A 15,611-nucleotide genomic window follows, 5' to 3' on the forward strand; every position below is an offset into this window, starting at 1 on the left:
CCTACCTTCCTCTCTCATACTAGCTGTAAAAATACATTATGAAAAGAGAATTTTTCTTTCCTGTCTTTCTTGATAACGTGTTGAATGGATAACATGTCATCCATTAACTGTTACTATTTCACAGATTGGGAAATGAGGCACAGAAATGTTAAAGAATGTCCCTGGGTTCACACAGCCAGTGTGAACCTAGCCAGGTTAAAGGGTGCCTCTAGAATTCAAGACAGCTAGGGAGGGGACAATTGGGTAACCTAGATCCTACTCACAGTGACCCTGAAAGAATGCATGGGAAGGAGTAGCTGGAGAAAGCAGTTGACTTTCTCTGTAGAGGTGGACATGTGGGTGTCAGGAGAGATGGCACTGACAGTACTGATGTCAACCTGGAGTTTCCCCTGAAATGTGATCAAATCTCACTGGTACTTGCCATTCAAAGAGGATCTGCATGACAGAGACATTGAGATCACATCCAGTGTGAGGCTCTTGTTAAGTGGAGGATCTGTGAATGCCACCCTTTGGAATGAAAGAGGAATTGTGAATGACAAAACAATACATTTTAAACATGATCTAGATAGAAAAAAAAAAGGCATGTACATCATGCTTGTGGAGTGCATTGTTAGAAGGCACTGTGTAAGCAGCTTTTGGCAGGAAAGGGCTCTTTGTAGAAAAGAGCTCCCTGCAGGAGGCACTCTTTTGTCTGGTCACTAACTTTAAACCAGGCACCCCCATGCTCTACTCATCTCTGGTCCTAGCATACATACTTTTCAAATCTTTTGATCACACAATACCTTGCCTAATCTGTTGGTTATTTACATAGATCAAAGAAGTAGAAATGAAGAAAAAATAATTAACAGATGACCAGATCTCTTCCTTGGCTTCCCCTTCAGTAGTCTCATGGACAAACTGTGTGAACAAGACAGCATCTAAGAAAGATCACAAGGACTTCCTAGGTGGCACAGTGGTAAAGAATCCGCCTGCCAATGCAGGGGACACGGGTTCGAGCCCTACCCTGGGAAGATTCCACATGCCACGGAGCAACTAAGCCCGTGACCCACAAAACAAAAACAAAAAAAAAAAAGAAAGATCACAAGAAGTCGACAAGCCTGCATACAAGCCTGCACACGGTGGGGGATGCGATGACTTTGATGTCCTATTCCAATAATCAACTGCGATTACTTCCCTTTTTTCCTTTAAAAAATTTCATGGCCGAGCTATGAAACCAGAGATGTTTTCTGGTGGACACGGAGTCCATCATCTCCCCAGATTGCCAGCATTCTGATTAAAAGCAACTTTCCTTTCTATTAACATTTCTCTCTCCCTCGTATTGATTTTTGAGCGGCGAGCCGCTGGTCCTGATTCAGTAACAGTAGCAACTTCATTAGCTTGCAGAATAAGGATTCAGAAAGATCCCAATAAATACAAATGATAAACCTCAGCTTACAAAGAGAAATTTAATGGTAATAAACAAGGTTCTGCCTTTGGATTTGACCTCTTTTTTTTTTGATTGTGGAAAATTTAAATTAAATCACACACCCATTTTTAAGTGTACAGTTCAGTAGTGTTAAGTATATTTACGTTGTTGCACAACAGATTTCTAGAACTTTTTGACTTGTAACATTGAGACTACACTCACTCAACACTGAATTACCCCTCCTCCCTTCCTTTAGCCCTTGGTAACTATGTTTTCTGTTTCTATGATTTGACTACTTTAAATACTTCATATGAGTAGAATCATACAGTATTTGTCCTTTTGTGACTGCCTTCTTTCCCTAGCATAATGTCCTCAAGGTTCATCCATGGTGTTGAATACAACAGGATTTCCTTCCTTTTAAAGGCAGCATGATATTCCATTGTTTGTATATACCACAGTTCTTTATTCATTCATCTGTCTACAGACATTTTGTTGCTTCCACATTTTTGCTACTGTGAATAATGCTGCAATGAACACGGGTGTGCAAATATCTCTTTGAAATGCTGCTCTGAATTCCTTTGGATATACCCAGATATATATATATAACTCCCTGGATTGCAGGATCATATGGTGGTTCTATTTTTAATTTTTTAAGAAATTTCATACTGTTTTCCATAATGGCTGCACAATTTTTACATTACCACCCAACAAACACATGACAAGATGCTCAACATCACTAATTATCAGAGAAATGCAAGTCAAAGCCACAATGAGGTATCACCTCACACCGATCAGAATGGCCATCATCACAAAATCTGGAAACAACAAATGTTGGAGAGGGTATGGAGAAAAGGGAACCCTCCTGCACTGTTGGTGGGAATGTAAGTTGGTACAGCTACTATGGAAAACAGTTTGGAGGTTCCTTCAAAATCTAAAAATAGAACTACCATATGACCCAGTAATCCCACTCCTGGGCATATATCCAGACAAAACCATAATCCCAAAAGAAACATGTACCATAATGTCTATTGCAGCACTGTTTACAATGGCCAGGACATGGAAGCAACCTAAATGCCCATCAACAAATGAATGGATAAAGAAGATGTGGCATATATATACAATGGAATATTACTCAGCTATAAAAAGGAATGAGATGGAGCTATATGTAATGAGGTGGACAGACCTAGAGTCTGTCATACAGAGTGAAGTACGTCAGAAAGAGAAAGACAAATATTGTATGCTAACTCATATACAGAATCTAAAAATGGTACTGATGAACTCAGTGACAAAATAAGAATAAGGACACAGATGCAGAGAATGGACTGGAGAACTCGAGGTTTGGGGGAGCAGGGGGTGAAGGGGAAGCTGAGACGAAGTGAGAGAGTAGCATAGACATATATACACTACCAACTGTAAAATAGATAGCCAGTGGGAAGTTACTGTATAACAAAGGGAGTTCAACTCGATGATGGATGATGTCTTAGAGGACTGGGACAGGGGCGGCGGGGGGGAGTTGAGGAAGGGAGGGAATATGGGGATATGTGTATAAATACAGATGATTGACCTTGGTGTACCTCAAAAACTGGTACAAGAGTGTAAAGCAATTATATTCCAATAAAAAAAAGAAAGAAATTTCATACTGTTTTCCATAATGGCTGCACAATTTTACATTACCACCCACAGAGCAACAGAGTTCCAACTTCTCCACATCCTCTTCAACACCTGTTATCTTCTGGTCTTTTGATAGTGGCCACTCGGTGGACATGAGGAGGTATTTCTCTGTGGTTTTGATTTGCATTTCCCTAATGATTAGTAATGTTGAGCATTTTTTCATGTTCTAATTGGCCATTGTTATGACTCTATTTAATTAACATTTTTAAAGCAGATCACAGAATGGTGAGCCAAGAGTCAGCAAAGATCACAAGAGAAATTGAAATAGAAAAGTTTATTACAGGTTTTGGAGGAAGTATACTGCATGCTTCCAGGGGTCACAGAGGGAGGTCAAGGCAGAGTGCAAACAAAGGCAGAATTTGGGGCTCATGACTTATTAAGATCTGTGGGTGGAGGACTTTGGGTTTCCTGGGCTAGGGCTGGATTGGTCAATTCAAAGAAAAGGAGTAGGGTTTGTATAAGCCCCATGGGAGTCATATATAAAGGGCACATAAGGCATACAGGCTCTGGGAGGCAGGGAAGACTTAATCATAGGCTGTTGGGGAAATCATATCAGGACTTGTATTCATTTATGACTTTGTGGCTTCAATCTAGGGCATGGGCTTGCATGAGGGGGCAAGCAGAGTTTATGGTCCCTGCAGGCCACTTGACCAAACAAAATGGATGCTGAGGTAGCAATACCATGGAGTAGCTTAGCTAAACACTCAGTAGCCATTTGTATATCTTCTTTGGAGAGATGTCTATTCAAGTCCTTTGCCCATTTTTTAATTGGGTTGTTTCTTGTTGTTGTTGAGTTGTAAAAGTTCCTTATATATGCTGGATATTAACCTCTTGTCAGATACATGATTTGCAATTATTTTCTCCTCTTCCATATGATGCCTTTTCATTCTGCTGATTGTTTTCTCTGATGTGAAGTTTTTAAGTTTGATGCAGTCATTTGTCTATTTTTTTTTAATATTTTGTTTATTTATTTGGTCACACCACGTCTTAGCTGGGGCTCACTGGCTCCTTAGTGGTGACATGCAAACTCTTAGTTGCAGCATGCATGTGGCATCTAGTTCCCTGACCAAGGATTGAACCCAGGCCCCTGCGTTGGGAGTGTGGAGTCCTAGCCACTGCACCACCGTGGAAGTCCCTTGTCTATTTTTTATTGTGTTGCCTGTATTTTTTGCTGTCATATTCAAGAAATCATTGCCAAATCTCATGCTCTGAAGCTTTCCCCTGTTTTCTTCTAGGAGTTTTATAGTTTTAGGTCTTACATTTAGGTCTTTACTTCATTTTAGGTTAATTTTTATATGGTATAAGGTAAATGGTGTAACTTTACTTCTTTTGCATGTGGATATCCAGTTTTTCCTTAGCCATTTGTTGTCCTTTCCCCATGTGTAATCTTGGCATCCTTGTAAAAAATTATTTAGCTATATATGCAAGAATTTATTTCTGGGTTTCTACTCTGCTCCATTGGTTTTTACATCTATCTTTATGCCAGTCCACAGTCTTTTAATTATTGATGCTTTGTAATACGTTTTGAAATCAGAATATCTGAGGCCTCCAACTTTGTTTTTCTTTCTCAAGATTGTTTTGACTATTCAGGTCCCTTGAGATTACACATGAATTTTAGGATGGCTTTTCCTATTTCTGTGAAAAATGCCACTGGGATTTTGATAGGGACTACACTGAATCTGTTGATGGTTTTGGGTAGTATGAACACTTTAACAGTATTACACTTTTCAAGCCACAAATACAAAGTGCCTTTCCATTAATTTGTATCTTCTTTGATTTTTCAGCAATATTTTATACTTTTCAGTGTACAAGTCTTTCACTTCCTTAGTTCAGTTTATTCCTAAGTATTTTATCTTTTTTGATGCTTTAGTAAATGTGATTGATTTTTGGATCACATTTACTTTACTGAAATTGTTAGTTGTAATTGCGTGTGTGTGTGTGTGTGTGTAATCTTCAGAGATTTTGATATGTAAGATTATACCATCTGCAAACAGAGGTAATTCTCTTCACTAATTTGGATGACTTTTTTTCTTATCTAATTGCCCTGGCTAGAACTTCTAGTACTATGTTGATTAGTAGCAGTGAGAATGGGCATCCTTGTCTTATTCCTGATCTTAGATGAAAAACTTTGTGTCTTTCACCATTCAGTATGATGTTAGCTGTAGTCTTTTCAAATGTGGCTTTTATTATAGTGAGGTAGTTTCCTTTATTCTTAGTTTTATCATGAAAGTCTGTTGAATTTTGTCAAATGCCTTTTCTGCTTTTATTGTAATCATCATGTGGTTTGGGTTCATTTTATTAAATGTGGTGTATTACAATGATTATTTTCATATGTTCAACCATCCATTCATTTTAGGTATAAATCCCACTTGGTCATGGTATACAAACCTTAATGTTGTTGAATTTTGTTTGTTAGTATTTTGTTTAGGATTTTTGTGTCAATATTCACTAGGTGGATTGGTCCATAGTTTTCTTTTCTTCTGGTATCTTTGGTTTTGGTATAAGGATAATACTGGCCTCATAGGATGAGTTTGAGTGTGTGCTCTCCTCTTCAAATCTTTGGGAGCGTTTGAAAAGAATTGGTATTAATTTCTCTTTAAATGTTTGGTAGAATTCTCCAGTGAAAGCATCTGGTTCTGGGGTTTACTTTACTGGGAGGTTTTTGATTACTGATTCAATCTCAATCCCTTTACTAGTTTTAGATCTGTTCAGATTTTGTTTCTTCATGGTTCAGTCTTGGTAAATTGTATGTTTCTAGGAATTTATTTCTTCTAGGTTATTGAATTTGTCGGTGTATAATTGTTCATAGCTATCTTATGATCCTTTTTATTTTTGTGGCATTAGTTGTAATGCCTCCTCTTGCATTTCTAATTTTAGCCACTTGAATCCTCTTTTTTTTTTTCTTAGTCTAGCTAAGGTTTGTCAATTTTATAGATCTTAAAGAAAACAGCTCATGGTTTCACTGACTTTTTTCCTATTGTGTTCCTTTCTTAAAAAAAATAAATTTGTTATTTATTTAGGCTGCACTGGCTCTTCATTGTGGCATGTGGACTTCTCTAGTTGCAGCACACAGGCTTCTCTAGTTGTAATGTGTGGGCTCTAGAGCATGCAGGCTCAGTAGTTGCAGCCTGTGGGCTTAGTTGCATTGTGTGGGATCTTAGTTCCTTGACCAGGGATTGAACCCAAGCCCTCTGCATTGGGAACGCAGAGTCTTAACCACTGGACCACCAGGGAAGTCCCCTTTCCTATTGTGTTGCTACTCTCTATTTCATTTTATCTCTGCTCTAATCTTTACTATTTGCTTCCTTCTGCTAACTTCAAGTTTATTTTGTTCTTTTTCTAGTCCCTTGAGGTGTAAGATTAGGTTGTTGATTTGAGAGCTTTCTTCTTTTTTAATGTAAGCATTTACCATTATAAGTGTCCTTTTTAGTACTGATTTTGCTGCATCCATAAGTTTTCATAAGTTGTGTTTTTATTTTCGTCTTCAGCTGTTTTCTAAATTTTCTTGTGATTTCTTCTTTGACCCATTGGTTGTTTAAGGGTATATTGTTTAATTTCTGCACTTTTGTGGATTTTCCTATTTTTCTTCTGCTATTGATTTCTAGCTTGATTCCACTGCAGTCAGAGAAGGTACTTACATGATTTTTTCTTAAAATTTCTTCTCAAATTTAAGAATTATTTTGTTACTTAACATGTGGTCTATTTTGAAGACTGTTCCATGTGCACTTGAGAAGAATGTGTATTCTGCTGTTGTTAGATGGAGTGTTCTATGTCTATTAGGTCTGATGATTCCATAGTGTTTTTCAAGTCCTCTGTTTCCTTATTGATCTTCTATCTGGTTGTTCTATCTATAACTGAAAGCAGGGTATTGGAGTCTACTCCTAATGTTGTTTTGCCATTTCTCCCTTCAGTTCTTTCAATGACTGCATCATATATTTGGGAGCTCGAATGACAGGGGCATATCTATTTATAATTGTTGTATCTTCCTAGTGAATTGACACTTTTATCTTTATATAATGTCCTTCCTTGTCTCTTATGACTCCTTTTGTCTTAAAGTCTATTTTGTCTGATAGAGGTATAGCCACCCCTATTCCTTAGGTTGCCATTTGCATGGAATATCTTTTTGTACCCTTTCACTTCTGGCCTACGTGTGCCCTTAGATCTAAAGTGTAAATGGTATGTAGTTGGATCTTTTTTTATCCATTCAGCCAGTCTATGTCTTTTAATTGGTGCATTTAATCCATTTACATTTAAAGTAACTACTAGTAGAAGACCTACTATCGCCATTTTGTTAATGGTTTCCCATATATCCTATAGCTTTTTTTAATGCCTCCTTTCTTCCGTTGCTACCTACTTTTGTGTTTCATTGATTTTAAGTTTTTACAGTGACTTGCTTTGATTCCCTTCTCATTTCTCTTTATGTATGTTATTTAGATATTTTCTTTGTGGTCACCATTGTAATTAAATAAAATATAAGAGTTTTAACAATGTATTTTAAACTAATAACACCTTTAATTGTATATAAAAACTCTACTTCTGGATATCTCTGCCACCCCTTAACAGAGATTTATAATTGCTTTTGTTTTAAAAATTACTTACCAGATATTAACATGATTTACACAGCTACATTAAATACTACAAGATTCTATATTTGTCTATATATTTTCCTTTACCAGAAGTTTTATCCTTTCATATGGTTTTGTGCCGCTTTTATCATCCTTTCACTTTAAGGATTTCCTTAAGCATTTTCTGTAGGGCAGGTCTAGTAGTCATGAACTCCCTTGGCTTTTGTCTATCTGGGAAAGTCTTAATTTCTTCTTTGGTTTTGAAGGACAATACTTGGTTGGCAGGGTTTTTTTTCAGTACTTTTGAATATATTATCCCACGCCCTTCTAGCCTGCAAGATTTCTACTGGGAAATCTGCTTCTGATTTAAAGCAAGCTCCCTTGTATGTGATGAATCATTATTCTTGTGCTGCTTTCAGAATTCTTTGTTGGTGTCTTATGACAGTTTATGACGTGTCTTGGTAAGTCTTGACATTTATCCTAGTTGGAGTTCTTTGAGCTTCTTGAATTTGTATGTCCATTCCCGTGTTAGATTTGGGAATTTGGGGCCCATTATTTCTTAAAATAGATTCTCTGCCCCTTCCTGTCTTCTCCTTCTGGCACTCCAATAATGCATATGTTTTTCTGCTTGATGGTATCCCATAAGTCCCTCAGGCTCCCTTCATTTTTCTTCATTATTGTTTCTTTTTGCCTGCTCTGCCTCAGTAATTTCAAAATCCTGTCTATGAATTTGTTGATTCTTTTTTTTGCCTGGGTCAAGGCTGCTGTTGAGTCCCTCTAGTGAATTTTCTTTCAGTTACTGTATGTTAGTTTCAGAATTTTCATTTGATTCTTCTTCATTTTCTCCATGTTGATATTCTCATTTTGTTCATGCATCATTTTTTCTGATTTTATTTAGTTGCCTACCTGTGCTCTGTTTTAATTCATTGAGCACCCCTATAATGATAGTTTTGAATTATTTGGTAATTCATATATTTCCATTTCTTTAGGGTCACTTTGTGATTTCATTTGTTCCATTAAATGTGCCACCTTTCCTTGTTTCTCTGCATGTTGTTGTTGGGATTTTGGCATTTGACATATCAGTCACCTCTTTTGGATTTGCAGTTTGGTTCTGAATAAGGAAGACTTTCTCCATTCAACCTGGTTATAGATTCTGGAGACCTCTCCAGGCTTGCGTGTGTAATCTCCTAAATGAAGAGTTTAGCTGGTTTCTACTCAGGAGTTCTCCCTCTTTTCTGTCTACACTACTGGGACTTTCTGGTGCTATAGTAAGTAGTGTTACCACTGATTACTGGAGCTCCATGTCTGTCTGTGGTACTGCACTCTGGTGTATGTTGTCTTTGTTCTTAGAGACCTGCAAGCTTGCATCTTGTTCCTGCCTGTGCCTGGATTCAGACAAGCAGAAACCAGTCCTTCATACAGCACTCACTAAAAGTCAGAATGTTAGATGTATGTTCTACCCCCTTCTCTCCCCAGGGAGTAGATGGGAGTTGGGGGTTTCCTCCCAATCACACTGCACAGCATGAAGGGCTCTGGCAGAACAGAGTGCCCCAAATTTCCTACCAGGGTTTGATATGGTTGTTTTTGCACTTGCCTGAGGTGCAGGAACCTTTTAACTGGTTTCTTCCTCTCTTACATAAGTATTTGGTCCTTGTACTATTGTTAAATCTGTGTCTCCACAGAGCAATGAGGGTCTAGGTCTTCCTATTCCACCACCCTGCTGATATCATTCTGGGCTTGACCCTTCTTTAAAGGTTTCATCTGATTAGATTGGGTCCATACAGGATAATCTTTCTTTTAATTCATTCAGAGTGAACTGATTAAGTACCTTAATTTCACCCACAAAATCCTTACCAATTTGCCATATTCTATTGATTAGAAGCAAGTCACAGGTTCTACCCATATTCAAGGGGAAGGCATTACACAAAGATGTGGACATCAGGGGTCAGGAATCACGAAGAGTATGTGAGAATTCTGCCTACCACACTAGTCCTATCTTAGTTGGTGGTATGGGTACTTACCGACAGGCTAGAGCCTAACCTCAAGCGCTTCTAGGACCTATATTAAATCTTGGCATAGAAGTGTTTTCTGACCCACTTAATGGTAAAAATGAGACTCTTGTTCTGATGCCAGCCACTTCTCTCATTAGCTAAGGATCTGACAAAGGCTAAAGGTACATGAGCAGGCTCTTATCAAAGATTTTATTTTCCAGTAAACGACTACATTTAAATTTCCTGGTGCTTCACAACCCAAGAGCTTCACTCCACTGTTCCCTGAATGTTCCATGTCTTCTGAGCCTTTGTTTGGAAAGTCCTAGGTATCACTGAGTTGTATAAAGCAGAAACCCACTCGAATGAGCTTCCGAAAAAAAAAATGAGAGGATTTTTAGTGTGGATATAGAGGAAATGTCCAGAATCCAAGAATATTAATTGGGCTTTATCAGGAAATGAAATCAGTAATTGGAAATCTCTCAATCTCTGTGTAATGTTATCTTCTGGACCTACTTCATTCTTTCTACTTTTTCAACTTCTCAAAGCATATAATAGAAAATGGCTTTGCTACAATAGAAATTTCAGCACCCACTTTCCATGTTTATACAAATCCAGCTATTGTCTAGAATCACTACCCAAATTCCAAATTCATGAGAAGGAGAATCTAATTAGTCCAATTTGAGAAAGAAGTACAATCAATTATGACCAAGGAGATAATGTTACACCAGGTTGATCTCAGCTAAAGTCTCTTATAATAGTTTTGTAAAAGTTTTGTTAAATATATAGTTTTCTACATTATGATGTTGTATGGAAAATTAAATTTGTTCTCTATTTTTCAAATATCTATACTATATTTATTTACTTATCTATCTAATACTTTATATCATATTAGATTAGCTAGGGTCCCACTACAGTATTGAGTAGTGGTGGTAATGATGGGTATCCTCCTTTTCCTGTGTTTGGTGGGAATGCGTCTACAATTTCACCAGGATGTTTTTTTGATTGACCTCTTAACCCAGTTGTTCAAGAGTATGTAGTTTAATGTCCACCCATTCATGAATTTTCCAGTAAAGTGTTATCAGATTAAAATAGACTTTATAAGATGCTTTATGGGAGCCTCATGGTAAGCACAAAACAAAAATATACAGTAGATTCACAAAAGATACAGGGAATCAAATCATACCACTACGGAAAATAATCAATTCCAGTGGTACTGGAGCAGTCTTTAATTTAGGGCTAATTCTTCCCCATTACAGAGGGAAGACTATTCTGTGTACTCTAACTGATGCCTGTGAATCAGGTTTTCCATACTTGCTGATGGAAATGGGCATTTTTACTCACTTTTTGTGACCACAGGGCACTGTTACCTCACATCCTTTCAGGCAGTTTTTTATCCTTTCCTCACATACATGCTGATCAGTACTCAGCTGAATTGAAAAGGGGGACTGTACACATCTCTAGAGTTCTCTTTCTCTGCAGCTCTCTCCACTTCATTATTCTGCCCTGTGAACTATACACCTCCCTTGGTGTCCTGGACTCTCAGCTCCACCTCTTCAATTTAGGGAGTCTGCCAGGCTTGCCTGGGTTCCTCTTCCATGATCCATGGTCTGGAAATACTCTCAAGGTAGAAAGCTGGAGACAATCACAGACTTCACTTTTCCCTCCTTGTCCCTCAGGGATCACTGTCCTTCACTGCCTGATGTCCAGTATTTGAAAATCATGATTTCATGTATTTTATCTGTTTTTGGTTATTTTAGGAGGGAGGATAAATCCATGGTGGCCAGAACAACCAGTACCAACAAACTTACTCTGAAACATACATGGAAAAATAAAAAAATGTACATATATCTGAGCTAATTTTGAAAACTAGGAGCAAAAAGGGAAGATAATTATTCTCTAAGTGTTATTCCCATACCATAAGCATTGGCATCACGTAGGAACTTGCTAGAAATGGAAGTTTGTGGACACCAACCCAGACCTACTTAATCAAAAGCCCTTTAGGTGAGGCCCAACAAGCCCTCCAGGTGACTGATGTCGCAAAGCTTGACAATCACTGATATATATATGTATATGTATATATATGCATCATATATATACACACACACACACACATATATATATAAAGTTTCAGTTAAAAAATAAACATAGTACATAAAAGCATATATAGAAAAATGTTAATGGAAGAATCTAGATGATGGATGTTCCTTATAAAGCTTTCAAATTTGCTGGGGGGAAAAAGTGTAGGTGTAAGAACAGAAAAACAGACCAGAAGAACACTACAGAGAGCTCAGAAAGTCTGTGTATGCAGAAGTATTTGATATATAATAAAGATTCCATCACAGATCAATAGAAAGAAGTAGGCTTGTTTAGTAAATCATATAAAGAAAACAAGGAGGTTGATCCCAACATTAGACCATATACCACGGTGGACTCTAAATGGATTAAAATCTAAATATTAATAATAAATATATACAGCTAGTAGAATTAAACGTGAGAAAATAGCTTTTTGACTCAGCAATGGGTAAGAATTAAGAATAAAGAATAAATGATTCGTCTTCATTTATGTTAAACATTTTTTTAAACAAAATACACTATAAACAAAGTTAAACAGACGGGACTGGGAATAGATATTTGCAAATGTCTAAAACGAAAGGAGAGTAATACCTGGGATAGACAAGGAACTACTACCAATCAGCCTTGAAAATGTCAGAAAAATGGACAAAGGGAATAGGACAATTACAGAATGGTAAACCCCAGTGGCTAACAAGTGTATGTACTTGTCAAACCCAAAGGTAAGTAAAGAAATGAAATTTAAACAATGTCAAAATACAATGTTATATTCATCAAACATGCAAAAGTTAGAAAGCCACATAAAACTATTTACAAGCGTGGGGAAATGAGATATGTTTAGCTAGTGAGAGCATAAACGGGTGCAGACTTTGTATTAAGTACTTTTAGCAGTATTTTGTGAAATTAATAGTATCTATGACCAAGCACTTGCACTCCTAGGTATATACTCTAGACAAATTTTCACACAGGTTCAAAAAAAAGGAAATGAGGTTACTCACCACTGTGGTGTTTATGGTAGCAGGGAGGTGAAGTGGAGGCATCAGAAGCACTCATCACTGTAAAAATGGATGAGTCAAATGCAGTGAAGTCAGACTGTATGTATACTATCACTGTGTGACAAAAAAACCCCCAAAAACCTAGAGCCTGTTTCATTTACTTGCGTAAACAAAAAAACACATAATACTAAATGTCTATTCTTGGTATAATTATTATTCACCACGTGAATTCCAACTTGGGTTCTTCTAATATTTTATATCCACATTATTTATTATCAACACTGAAGACACATTTCTGCTTTACAAGTGGTTTTGGTCACATTATTTCTTGGATCCCAAATCTACTTTTGAGATTAAATTTATATTTTATTCCAATATATCCCCTGGTACATCTTTTGGAGAGGCTTTGTGGGGGATACATTTTGAAACTTTGAATTCCTGAAACAGTATTTTGTTCTCAGACTTGACCTTAAAGTTTTGGATATATTGCTTTACTGTATGTTTGCATCCAATAATGCTGATGGAAATTGTTAAAGTCAATCTGATTTTGTTCACTTTGCAAGTAATTTTCTTCACATTTTGGAACTTTGCATGGTGTCCTTTATACCTGATCTGAAATTTCATTTAGATCTATTTAGAAGTGTGTGCATGTTACAGTTTTTGGTCAGTTATGAACGGACCCATTTGATCTGAGGACCTGTTTTGTGCTTCAGATCTAGGAAATTTTCTTGAGTATTTTTTTTTCTCCTTCTGTATCTATCTCCTCCCTTCTCCCTTTGAAATCCTACTGGATCCAAGTTGGAACATGAAGACTTTTCATGTCTCACGTCACACTGTTTCTCAATTCTTTTGCATTACATTCTGTGGAATCCAAATCTAAAGAAAGAGTTGATTTGCTCTTTAGATGTACACTTCCTACTTCTTAGCACGATTGTTGAATTTGTGACAAGTTCTACATTATAAAGCTACTTAAATACTTCAGTAAGTTTCAGAAGATACTGTTTTCAAATATTGATTTCTTTGGTGACGTCCTTCCCGGTGTTGCTTTTCTTCAATTGTTCAGTAACTCGTCATCTTAGTATGAGCTTAACTGCAGTTAAGCGAATAAACTTGCAGTAAGTGAATCACCTTCTCAAACTCCCCGCACTGATGTGGGTGAAGAGGACATAACACTGGGTAGGCCACGCCACTTTCAAACAGCTGTGCTGGCTTTTCGTTCTAAGGATCCACACTAATTGCTTCTGCCTTGGGCCAGACATCTCCTGCACACTCCTTGGCATAAAAAAGGTGGTGGTCCTAATCGGTTTCTCATGAGGCAGCACCCAGCAGTGACTACCACCCTTTCTTGATCCACTGTCCTGTCTCTACTTTTGAGGTATCCCTGAAGCCAAATTCACCTTTCGTGGTAGAATCTTCTGGCCCTATCGGCCCTAGGTCTTTCAACAACTCCCCAAAATTTATCTATCCAGTGCACACCTTTATTTTCCAAAACTTTGGACATTACTTTCGCCTATCGTAGTTTTAAATAATCATCTTTTGTCACTTCTAGGGATGTGGATAGGTGAGGGGAACATGAAGCGTGAGCCGGTGTGCAGCCTGGAACAATGTACTTTGGGAGATAAGCCTGCACATGGTTCCTGGGAAAACGAATGCTCCTGGGAAGGGTGATTCAAATGGGAAAGAAATGTTTTAATACCCACGCTGGGATGCCATTAGTTCTGAGTATTAGGTTTTGCCCTTCATGAAGATGGGGAGCTCTACAATCATCCACCCTAAAACCTCATGTGCCACATACTAATTTTTCTTCAATTTTCATTTTCAATTGATCTCTTCACTTTTTTGCTTATTTTCCTTTAAGTTTTCTCACAAGAAATTAGTTGGGAAGAAGAGCACATAAAAAGATCCTTCTAAAGCTTTGCCTTGGAGGAACAAAACTGGTTTGATTAGATTTTAGGAAGGTCAGTTCAGGAAAAATATTTATCGACCATGGTCTTCATACAAAATAAAAATAGCTTTATTGAATCACAGGGCTGGGAGGAGGAGAGCATAATTTTATAGCTTGTATTTTTTCATTCATCAGTGATACATGAGCTTTTCATATTTCATCCTGAAATCAGATTGAGGGCTGACTGCGAAGCCAGATTGGCCAGATGAAATCCCATGAGACACTGTAATTGTCTCTAGTTGTTATATTTGAAAAGAACTGTAACAGTAGGATCATTTTTCAGCCTCTTTCTTACAGAAGAATCCCACAGAAAGGTTCCAGAGTACCTTAATCATTCTTGAAAATAAAACCTGAGGAGATTCTACTGAGGTATCTTCCCCAAATAAACTCAGTTTAGAATGCTGCTTGGATTTTAGGACTGTACATTTTTGGAGACCATAAATTTTAATTCTGCAAATTGCTTCACAAAGAGCAAAGTGCTAAAAAGAAAAAAGCATTCTCTTAAGAGTTTTCCAAAACTATAAATGACTGTGCTTGCTACCCTCTGGGCTTAAAAATTCTGCAGAGGTAAAGAAACTGCAGCTTTAGATATAAGATGATCAATCTTTTCTAAATTTTCTTATTAGAACCAAAAGGATTACCTAAAGGTTTGAGCTGGCTGCTTACATAATCCAGACTACCTTTTAAAAGTAATTTCTTGTTGCCTTGCACATCATCAGTGATGTGTATTCATTAACACTTTTGATGAAACAAAATTATTTTAATTTTGATTTCAATATCTTTCACAAGAAATCTATTTACTATACATTAAACCAAAAGGATAAGCTAATAAGAACTTCAACAAAGAATGAAAAAAATACCCTTTCAAGTAGATGTGACTGTTCACCAATCTTGAACTAAAAAACATTTCCATTCCAATGGCTTCCTTCAGAAGTAAGAAACAAGGTAAACCTATACTTCCTTCATACC

This window comes from Hippopotamus amphibius, chromosome 1, assembly GCF_030028045.1.
Source record: "Hippopotamus amphibius kiboko isolate mHipAmp2 chromosome 1, mHipAmp2.hap2, whole genome shotgun sequence".
Taxonomy (NCBI): domain Eukaryota; kingdom Metazoa; phylum Chordata; class Mammalia; order Artiodactyla; family Hippopotamidae; genus Hippopotamus; species Hippopotamus amphibius.